We start from the raw sequence: 11,650 nt of genomic DNA, 5'->3' as shown, positions 1-11,650 counted from the left end.
GCTTGGTGATGATAACATATATTTGGTGACTTGAAAATATATGCCTGGTGACACAGAGATAGTAGTGGGAAAGAGATGTTTGGTGGCAAAAATGCGTGATAGAGGTTTGTTGACACAAACCTCAATTCCTGGTGGAATTATTTATAGGTATGGTGACATCTGAATGGTACTTCATATTTCTTAATTGTCTGGTGACAAATACTTATGTTACGTAGAGGTTTGGCGACAATTAGTTCGGTGACATTGAAAATTCGGTGACATTTAAAGGCTTGGTGACATCAATAGACACATCCGAAAACGAAGGAATAGGGATGAAATTTTGAGGTTTCCCCTTAAAATATATATATATATATATATATATATATATATATATATATATATATATAAAAGGTCACCCCATTGTACTGGGGAGGGGGGAAAAGAATACTTCCCCAGTATCTCTGTCGTAAGACAATCCCCAGTCTTTCCTTACTGTCTTATTCCATTATTCTTTCTTCTTGATGTCTCATTGTTTCTTCCAGCCTTTATTTTCCCTCTTAGACTGCCATATGGCCATATTATGGCTTGGTGCTAATTCCTTCATTATTCCTTCTTTCCATCATGCTGCATAACACACTGTAATAATGTATTTTATATGTATATGTTTGTAGATTGTTTCTTATAGGTAAATATGAAGCTGCCTGTGAACAACTTTACCTATCAGTTGGAGCCAGCATTCCAGAGCCTTGAATGGTGCCAGGATTGCAGGGTCTTGAGGGGTAAGTGGATGGGTATGATGCTCATTCCATTAAGCATGCTGTTGTAAGTATATGCTTGGTGACATAAAGGTATGTGCTTGGTGACATGTAAGTACATGCTGGGTGATATGAAAGTATATGATTGGTGACATGATAATATATGCTCAGTGACAAAAATATATGCTTAGTGATATGAAAGTATATGCTTAGTGACGTGATAATATATGCTGGTCACAAAAGTATGTGCTTGGTGACCTGGTAATATATGCTTGGTGGCATGAAATATGTTTGGGTACATGAAAATATAGGCTTGGTGATGATAATATATATTTGGTGACTTGAAAATATATGCCTGGTGACACAGAGGTACTTAGTAGTGGGAGAGAGATGTTTGGTGGCAAAAATGCTTGATGTTACTTAGAGGTTTGTTGACACAAACCTCAATTCCTGGTGGAATTATTTATAGGTATGGTGACATCTGAATGGTACTTGATATTTCTTAGTTGTCTGGTGACATAAATACTTACTGATGTTACGTAGAGGTTTGGCGACATTTAAAGTTCGGTGACATGGAAAATTCGGTGACATTTAAAGGCTTGGTGACATCAATAGACACATCCGAAAACGAAGGAATAGGGATGAAATTTTGAGGTTTCCCCGTTACTTTAAAAAAAAAATAAAAAAAAAAAGTCACCCCATTGTACTGGGGAGGGGGGAAAAGAATACTTCCCCAGTATCTCTGTCGTAAGACAATCCCCAGTCTTTCCTTACTGTCTTATTCCATTATTCTTTCTTCTTAATGTCTCATTCTTTCTTCCAGCCTTTATTTCCCCCTCTTACACTGTCATATGGCCATATTATGGCTTGGTGCTAATTCCTTCATTATTCCTTCTTTCCATCGTGCTGCATAACACACTGTAATATGTATTTTATATGTATATGTTTGTAGATTGTTTCTTATAGGTAAATATGAAGCTGCCTGTGAACAACTTTACCTATCAGTTGGAGCCAGCATTCCAGAGCCTTGAATGGTGCCAGGATTGCAGGGTCTTGAGGGGTAAGTGGATGGTTGTGATGCTCATTTTATTATACATGCTGTTGATTAGTTCTTAATATCGTATTCTTTATTTCTCCTGATTTAATGTTCCCTACTTGATGGGGAAAGAGGTTTATGATTATGTGACCCTAGGTTTATTTGAGGCATAAACCTAGTGGACCATAGGCTTAGGTTTCCCTTTCTTTTGCAATTCTCCAACCTCCTTACGGGGGGGTATAGGGAAATACTTATGGGACGTTCAACTAGTCCTGGTGAATCTCCCTGTTTCGTGTCTCATCCTCACTCCACCTCAGGGTTACCACACAGTTACTGTTTGTTTAGATTACCAGTACCTAGTGAATAATCTTCAGTAGTATTTATATAATGTAAATCTGATCAATTTTTCAAACTAGGATCATCGTGAATTGTAGGAAGTAACCTTTTTCTCAGGGGTGGGGTGGCTTTTTCTTCTGCGTTTTCTTGGAGGAAACAGTCTTGTGGGCTATCCTGTGGTTCATTCATTGCATTAAAATATATATACATATATAAAAGTCCCTACCAGGCACTGCACCTGAAGAGTAGGTGAGGTAGGATGCACTGAACCAGGAAGGTTTTATCACTGGCAAAATGGGTTAATGAATGAGGATAGAACTGAAAGGTTTATTTTAATGTGATAATGTACAGTATACAGTCCAGTAATTCAGACTTTATCTTCAGTTGTTGGTCTTGTCCTTGGAGAAGATGCACACGCTGCTGAAGAGGATTTTGATACCCAGAATCGTCTGCTTCCTACTCTACTTCCTCCTCTCCCTCTTGATGTGCTGCCTGCTCTGCTCCATCCTGAAGCCTGGCAGTTGATGATAAAATCAGTTATGGTAAGTCTTCTGAATATTATATGCAGCAAGCAGACTTTATTATTTCAGTCTCAATTAGTACTGGTTGCCAAGCTCTTCACAGTCAATTGGGTTGCTGTTCACAAACTTCCTTGTAATGTTGTTTGCTCCTGTACTTGCATAAAAATAACAACCAAACATTTCTTAGCCAAACTGGCAACTGTTCTCTGTATTCACTGTTTGTTCATATTTACATCATACAGAATAACTACAACCTAAAAGTATATTGGGTATTGATTGACTTTAGAGACTTGGTAACCCTTTAAGAATTGGAGCAAGTACACACACACACACACACACACACACACACACACACACACACACACACACACACACACACACACACACACACACACACACACACACACCAGTGGTAAAGTTCTCGCTTGCCAACTGGTGGACGCGCCTCGCTCCTCGCTCGAACACACACTGAGAAGCTGACAATCACGACCATCAAGTGATCCTGACCGACTTCCTTCCGAATTACACACACACGACCATCAAGTGATCCTGACCGACCCGGTGAATTACACACACACACACACAACCCCACCCATACTCCCACTCAACCCATCCTTCCCTACCCACACCGCCTCCCACCCTCCCCTCTTCCCCACTCACAAACCCTCCTCTGATCTTATCTTCATAGGGGCAATGAAGTTTTCCATTTGTAATTCAGGGGAAACTCTCTTTCTCTCTTTCTTCTATTAATATTTCTACGCAACTTGCAACATATCGATGAAATTTTGATAACCCTGACATATAAAGAAGGTCTGGCAACTTCCGAATCTCTTGGCGCAGTTTTAGTGTTTTATGAAAGGGAATTAATGTGTTGCAGAAGCCCAGACTCACTCTCTCTCTCTCTCAAGGGAAATGATCAAAAATCCAATACTATTTGTGTGTGTGTGTGTGTTAGAAAGAGAGAGATAATGTTGCTTCCATGGTATACTTTCCCTGTTTCTTGGCATCATAACGATTGATATGCATATTAAGAAAATTCTTTAAGTGGCCAGCAGTTAACAAAATTTACCCTTAAAAATGTGTTTTGACCAGTGATTGATTTGCTATACTACTTTTACTCTAGCTTGGCTCAAAATTTCCTTTTGCAACAATTTTACAGAATGATAGGAAAAACTAGCTGTAGTGGTGGTATTGGTCTGGTAGTGGTAGTGGTAATGGTGGAGGTGGTGGATGTATTGGCTTGGTGGTGGTGTGGTAATGATGGTACTGGCTTGGTGGTGGTGGAGGTTGAATTAGCGTGGTGGTGGTGGTGATAGTGGTGGGTGTAGTGGCATGGTGGTGGTGGAGGATGAATTAGCGTGGTGGTGGTGGTGATAGTGGTGGGTGTAGTGGCATGGTGGTGGTGGAGGATGAATTAGCATGGCGGTGGTGGTGGGTGTACTGGCATGGTAGTGGTGGTGGTGGTGGTGGATGTATTGGCATAGTGGTGGTGTGGTAATGGTGGTACCGGCATGGTGGTGGTGGATGTAGGTACCGGCATGGTGGTGATGGTAGTGGTGGTGGATTTAGGGATGGAGTTGAAGGACGTGTGATGGTTGAAATGGTGATAGCTGGTGGTGATGGCAATGGTTGGTTGGTGGTTCAAATTGGTGATGGTAATTGGTTGCGATGGTGATGGTAATGGTGGTAGTTTTTGTTCTTGTTGGCGGTGATGGTGGTAGTTCGTGGTGGTGGTGGTTGTAATGGTGGTAGTAGGTGGTGCTGGTAATGATGGTGGTAACTGTGGTAGTGATTCTGTTTGAAATCGTAAATCATTAATATTGGTTTCATCGTCATCGTTCTCCTATACATTTTTTTTTTTCGGTGTATAGCCATAAATACTGAATGTTCATGTATAGCAAGAAAGGATGGAGCAATCAGAAGGGAGGGGGGGGGACTAAGGAGTGGGAGGAAGGAGGAGAAAAGGGGGAAGGAAAGGAGGGTGAGGTACAGAGGGGGGAGTAAGGAGTGAGAGGAAGGAGAAGAAATGGGGGAAGGATAGGAGGGTGAGGTACAGAGGGGGATGGGGTTGAAGGAGGTGGAGGAAGTGGGTTTTTCAGAGAGGAGGAGGGAAGTAGGAGAAAGAGAGGTGGAGGGACAAGGAAGAGAGATAGAGAGAGAGAGAGGTGGTGGAAAACAGGCTGGTTCATGGAGGGAGGGAACTAGTGGGGGAAGGATTGTGAGGGGAGGGAGGGGGGAACTTTCCGGCTAGTCAGTCTGCCTTGAACTGGAATTGGTGGAGGAGGTCTACACTTCTGGTAAGCTGGTGTTCCTTTTCGAACCCCCTAATTGATTTTATGATGGAGTTAATGGTTTTAGTTTGTATTGTAAACACTCCCAAAGCATTTTAAAACTTAGGCTACTCAGATGATGGAAATTGTAATAAGTGAAAATAGGATAAGAGCTGTGTGGTGTCTGTGTAGAGTCTGGTTGGGTGTGTGTGTGAAGCCGAATCTGTGTAGAGTTCGAGCGGTCTGTGTGGAGTTTGGTGTGTGTGTGTGTGTGTGTGTGTGTGTGGAGTCTGGGGGATCTGTGTAGAGTTGGAGCGGTCTGTGTGGAGATTGAGGGATCCGTGTAGAGTTAGTGGTCTGTGTGGAGTTTGGGGGGGGGGGATTTTTTTTTTTGGGGGGGGCTGTGTGTGTGTGTGTGTGTGTGTGTGTGTGTGTGTGTGTGTGTGTGTGGCGTTTGGGGGGGTCTGTGTGAGAAGTTTGGGGGAGTCTGTGTGTGGAGTTTGGGGGAGTCTGTGTTTGGCGTTTGGGATGTGTTTGTGTGGCGTTTGGGGGGGTGGAGTTTGGTTGTGTGTGTGTGTGTGTGTGGAGTTTGGGGGGGCCGTGTGTGTGGAGTTTGGGGGGGCCGTGTGTGTGGAGTTTGCGGGGGCCGTGTGTGTGGAGTTTGGGGGGGTCGTGTGTGTGGAGTTTGGGGGGGTCGTGTGTGTGGAGTTTGGGGGGGTCGTGTGTGTGGAGTTTGGGGGGGTCGTGTGTGTGGAGTTTGGGGGGGTCGTGTGTGTGGAGTTTGGGGGGGTCGTGTGTGTGGAGTTTGGGGGGGTCGCGTGTGTGGAGTTTGGTGTGTCTGTGTGAGGAGTTGGGGGGGGGTCTGTGTGTGGAGTTTGGAGGTTGTGTGTGCGTGTGGAGTTGGGGGCATCTGTGCGAGGAGTTTGGGGAGGGGGGGGGGTCCGTGTGTGGAGTTGGGGTTCTGTGTTTGGGGTTTGGGGGGTATTTTTTGGTGAGTGTGGAACTCTGGTGTTTGGTTTCGAGTTTTGGTTTTCAGTATGTTTATGAATTATCTTGTTTTATGCAGTTTTTAGCGCAATGGCTTATAATGATTTTCTTTTTTAGGAATGTGTTAAGTGGGCAGCATCCTGGCGAAGAACAATGACATGGAGGCAAATTCATTAAGGCGTTTTGCTGTAGAGGGCTACTACCATCACCACAGCTACCCAAACTACCACTATAAGTGTAACCACAACCATAACTTTTGCAGCCGAGGGACGTTTAACTGGATACTAATTTGGTGAGTATGCCTTACCCATTTCAGTCTAATATTATGTTTGCTATTTCCATACGGCTTTGTATAGCTTGAGGAGTTTCTGGAGGGGTTGGGCATGCTGACTTTCACAATGTAAAAATTGTTTGATATACAGTGCTCGTCAGAAGTATAGAGCGCCCTGCGTCCCTCCTGAGAAACAAACCTTTCAACATTGAAAAAACATATAAATAATGCATTTTATTTACCTTTAGTGCTTCGTAGGGTAGCCTTTACGTTTCTTCACGGACCTGAGACGTCTTGGAAGTGAAAGGGCGAGGCTCCTGAGGTGCTGGAGGGGTATTTTGTCCCAGGAGTCACGAATGGCGGCTTCCAACTTAGGCAGAGAGCTCACGTCTTTCCCTTGGAGACTCTTCTTTACGAGGTACCAGAGGTTTTCAATGGGGTTGAGGTCTGGGCTATTTCCTGGCCAGTCTGTCATGAATGATACCTCGCAGTCACGAAGCCAATTGGTGACCGATTTGGCCTTGTGAGCAGGTGCACCGTCCTGCTGAAACACTCGTGCACCTGTTAGCTCGAAGGAGTCTGGTAAATGATCACACAGAAGCTCCAGGTAAACATCCTGATTCACTCTGATGTTCTTGGGAAGTACAACAAGCTTCCCCAAACCCTTCCCTGAGAAACAACCCCATACCATGAGTGAATCAGGATGTTTAACTGTGCTTTCTACATACCGTGGGTCAAGTGGGTCACTACCTTTGCGTCGATACACACGTGCTCCTCTGTTACAGGTAACACTAAACGTTGCCTCATCAGACCATAACACTGACAACCATTGCTCCTCACCCCAGGTTAGATATTTATTAGCAAAGGAAAGCCTACGAATTCTCTGGCTCTTGGTGAGAAGAGGCTTTTTCACAGGCCTGTGACTTGTGTAACCAAGCTCATGCACCCTACGAGACACTGTTCTCACTGACACCTCACCAAACACTTCCGGGTTGCTCTCCTTAATTTTCCTTGCACTCACACGAGGATTAAACTCCACTGCACGTTTTAAAACATTAACAGACCTTGGGGAAGTTTTCCTAGGCCTACCAGACCGCGGTTTCTTTGTGGGAACTGCACCACTGTTTTCCTCCCGAAACCGCGCACACCAACGACGCACTGTCGATCGTGCCACACCAACCAATTCACTAATTTCCTTTGTCTGGTGGCCTGCCTCCTTTAGAGCAATGATCTGGGATATGATTTCACTCGATAGTTCACGGGTAGGTGCCATAACAAAGTTGTGAAGGCCAGAACACTGCGGGACACTCGGTAAAAAATGGCGCAATTTGAGAGGGACACTCGGCGGAGTTCCTTTCTCTCAGGCAGCCCGTGGGCGACTGAGGCGGGAACCAACCAGCGCGTCGGAAGGCCCCAGGCTACCGTGACGTCATGCTCGGAGCTCAAACTTGTGGCTCAATTCTTACCCCCCAGAATGGGTGATTCTTTTTGGGCCATAAGTATTGCGCGCCTGGCGGACAACGCTGAATACTTCTGACGAGCACTGTAGAGTTTTTCATTTGACTCCTTGCCCCGTCTCAGTTAATGGGAAAAGCGTAGTAAATTGGGAAGGTAAGTTTGACTAGTAACCAACGACTCATCTCTGCTGCATAGGGAGCTTGTCAGATTCCATGTAACAATTTTGTAAAGATCTCTAGCCATTTTTCAGTTAGTTGATGGTGAAGCATAGTCAAACTGGGATGGTAAATGTAACGGGCAACCAAGGGCTCAGTCCTAACTAGTAACCACGGCTAGTCAAAGTCCATGCAACCTCATCTTTGTATTTTGACTTGTGGAAATGACCCTTATCTGTTTAATCTCCCAGAGTAGCAAGAATATGTAGCTAATGTGTTATGGAAAATTCATCGTCATCATCATCCAGACCTTTCTCACCTCAAAGTAGAGTGAGGTAGGGTCCAGAGAGCCAGAAAAAAGATAGCCTGAGATACTAGCCAAAGTTTGCCCAATTGAGTCACACTCCTCTTCACTCACCATTCAAGCCCTTGGAATGCTGGAGTCTATGGATAAAAATGCACACTCAACCATTGGCCATGATGAAGCAGTCTAAATAGCATTATACCTGTTTCACTCTAACCTGGCCTAAAATTGCTCGCATCATCTTTATTGCTGAGATTAACATGAAATTGATGTCAGTCATGAAGTGCGAAGGAAAAACTGTAGAGTTGAAGTATTGTCTGTCACTGAGCTACACGAAGTAAGCTGCAAAAGGACAAATGTTTAGGTTTGGTTGAGGTAGAGGGACTTTGTTTTAAAATCCCTACCTTTCAAACCATGCAGCCACACTTTTTCCTTTAGCTATGCATAAAATGCCCTTTCTTAATCTTTAACATGGGAGTGTTATGATAAACACTAGAATATAGTACTTTATACAAAGCCTTTCATTTGTTTGATCTAAATTTGACAACTCCCTGTCTTGGGCAAAGTAAGGTATGAGGTAGAACTAGCCTGTTACTGTATATTTTTACCGTATATTTGTCAACTATCAGTGTAAATAATTGTACTAAATTTCTTCTTTAATTGCAGTGTTTAATTGTGGCTGTGGGTTTGTGTGTGTGAACAAAGTATCAAGAGTGTGATTCCAAAGAGAGGACAACTTGATGGTCTGGTTCAAGAGGAGTGATGGGAGACACCTTGGAGAACTCAAGTAGTGGAGGGGCCTGGACTACTTGGAAGAAGCCCGTGGCAGAAGCCTGTTCATTTAGGTACAGTACTTTTAGTGTATTTGTTTTAACATAACTTCGCTAAGCATTTTCAGCTGTTCATGCCATCAGTTAATTATGGAAAGTTAAAATGACCAAAGACACTCATTCCTGCATCATAACTGAGCATGAGATGGAGGGATGGGATGGAGCATGATTAGGAGGGAGGGCAGTCAAATGGCTGAGAACTGGACAAAGTGTAGACGATTTGTTTGTGGCCACCTGTTACAGAATTAAGGCGTATGGCACTACAGACAACTGAGTTTCATGCAACCACGATTTATTGAGGTTGGAGTGTTAGTTTTGCCTAGTGAAAAGAACCTGGCAGTAGTAACCAGAACTCAAAACTATAAAAATAATTAAATTTTGTACAATAACTCGGGTACAGAAGTTGTGGGAGTGGCCCAGTTCCCTCAAATAAAAAATTTAGTACATCCAAGCAGTAAAAATTTTCTAGTATGGTAATTTTTCTCATGGCCAAGAAATTGAAAGTTTTTTTTTTTAAAGCCTTAATTAGGCTCAGATTTTTGTCCTGTTATAGCGTATTTGAGATCAATGCCAGGACAATAATTTGCTCATGCTTGTTTGCTATAGCACATCTTTGATGATCAGTATCATTATTACTAGCATACTTCATTTAGATATAGATAGAGTAAATTAACAGTGCATACAGTATACTATTCAAGTAATGTGATTGAAACTTTGAGGCCTAACAGTTTGAGTGGATGGGAGCCGGGGTAAAGTAATTGATATCTGTGTAGGTGCAGTCATAGAAATTTAATGTGGTCCTTTTCACTGGAGATGTGGAAATGTTAGAGGATGACAACTGGTTGCAGAGGGTAAGAAGTTTGAATGTTTAGGGTAGAGTTGCAAAAAAAAAAAAAAAAAAAAAAAAAAAAAAAGGGGGGGGGGGGGGGAATGAAATAATGAAGTGGTAGATTGTGCCCTCAATGATGAGGGTCTGAATAGGCTGCTAGAAATCAAGCAGTGTGGAGAGCCACTATTAGTTGACCAAGGCTGATATATGCAAGCATGTTGGAGCCAGTATAAACGAATAAATGAAGGAAATGCTGGTTAGTTCTCCCTCTGTTTCTAAACCCTGCCTCATTCGATCCTTAGCTGGTTAAAGAAATTGAGGTATAGTTTTAACTACTCCCTGTATTATGTTTTCTGTGTCCACGTGTTCTGCACCCTGTCGTAACCCATCATTAGGTGGGAAACAATGGAATGGAGGAAAATTAAAATTGGTTCACATATGGTTTGCGTTAGCTTCACCTGAATAGTAAAGTATCATTATACTGTATAGGAATAGATGCATTACAATGCAAATTTTTGTGAGAATATTTTTCAGTGTGGAAAACTTTACGGTATGTACTAGAGCTTTTAACTCTGTTGTGGGTAACTTAGTTATGGACTAGAGCCCATAACTCTGTTGTGGGTTCATGCTTATCTCCACGTGAATCTGGGGGACTTCAGGCCGAAATTACGCTTCTACAGTCCACCATCTTCCATTTGAGGGATAGGGGATAGGTACATATCTGTATGGCAAGAATATTAACCCAGACTCCTTGAGATGGATGGAGTAAGATATGTCCTTCAGCATAAGTCATCAGTATTGAGGTAGCACTGTCATTATAGTGAAAGGGTTAATGAGTTTTATTGCATATTTGTGCTTAAGGGCAGTTGGAGGAGAGGGGCAGCTTGATAGCAGAGGTCACGCCTGCAGGGATGGTACCAGATGGTAAACTTTGTTTCACCACCACATTTGATATGGATACTAAAATAGCGAGACCCTGTAATGTATTATAGCTGTTTGATCATTTAGATGCCAGTCTGTTGAAATAACCATTGATGGGCTTAGTGAAGTGTACTGTATATTAAGTTGTATGAGTGTAGCTTTCTGTAAATCTTGCCATGGTACTAGCTTTTGTTAATTGCCATTTGGTTACAAAACTTGCCTTAGTAAGTGTTAGAAATCTAAAATGCATTAAAGCCTATAGCTATATGGCTTAGGAAGTAAAAGTTGCAAGAGTATTGCCAGAATTTGTTATAAACTTTATCAATAGCCTGACGCTTAATCCCATAAGGGGTGGCCACAAACAGATCTCCATGTTGCCCTGTCCCCTGCCATTTTGCTGCCCTTCCCCCAGCTCACACACACCTTCTTTCATATAAACTCAAACTTGCTAAATGTCTTTTCCTGCAGTTGGTGTGTAGTAGTTACATGAGAAGGCTAACAGCCTATCCCTGGAGATTATCGTTTTTACCCTCCACTTTGTTTCATTCTTAATATATAGTACTTTGGAGACCTGGAACAAGGGATATGGCCTAATCATTAGAGAGAATATTCCCTAAGTTGGGTGAAATCATATGGTTTCGACAGGAATGAATTAAAACAAGTGACGGGATTCTACGGGTTAAACCAGGGTCAGCTTGAGACCCATACATTTTAAAAGGACAGCAGTTTTGATAGTAAAGCCATGTCGTCTGTGTAATACTGTGATTTTTGTGAGTTCCACTGGTGCCTTGTTTCTTTACTCATATGTTATAGGTTTTATTAATGCTGGTTTCAGACCAATTTCTTAGCCTTACAACTTTTGAACTGGAAGATACACCCTTCATTAATTCTATTACAGCTGGGCCTTCCGAAAGTTGGAAAATTCCCTGGTGGTAGGAAGAATAAAACCATGTCATCAGATTTAAGGAAATAGAAATATGCTTCAGTCTGAATTTATT

At 42.7% G+C, this 11,650-nt stretch overlaps 1 protein-coding gene across 2 annotated transcripts in view; it reads right to left on the bottom strand.

Moving 5' to 3' along the window:
* Positions 1 to 2,427: 2,427 nt before the first annotated feature.
* LOC145403255 (histone-lysine N-methyltransferase SETMAR-like) overlaps positions 2,428 to 11,650 on the bottom strand; it is a 35,119-nt gene continuing 25,896 nt past the window's right edge. For both annotated transcript variants that reach the window (XR_013897960.1, XR_013897959.1), the window contains one exon: positions 2,428 to 2,620. The gene's annotated coding sequence lies outside the window, so the exon portion shown is untranslated. The remainder of the gene's footprint in view (positions 2,621 to 11,650) is intronic.

Source organism: Coenobita brevimanus, chromosome 60 (assembly GCF_032717465.1).
Source record: "Coenobita brevimanus isolate Jiangsu-jjx chromosome 60, ASM3271746v2, whole genome shotgun sequence".
In the NCBI taxonomy this organism is placed as follows: domain Eukaryota; kingdom Metazoa; phylum Arthropoda; class Malacostraca; order Decapoda; family Coenobitidae; genus Coenobita; species Coenobita brevimanus.
The sequence above is the reverse complement of the archived record's forward strand: the minus strand, read 5'-3'. Positions and strand labels throughout refer to the sequence as shown.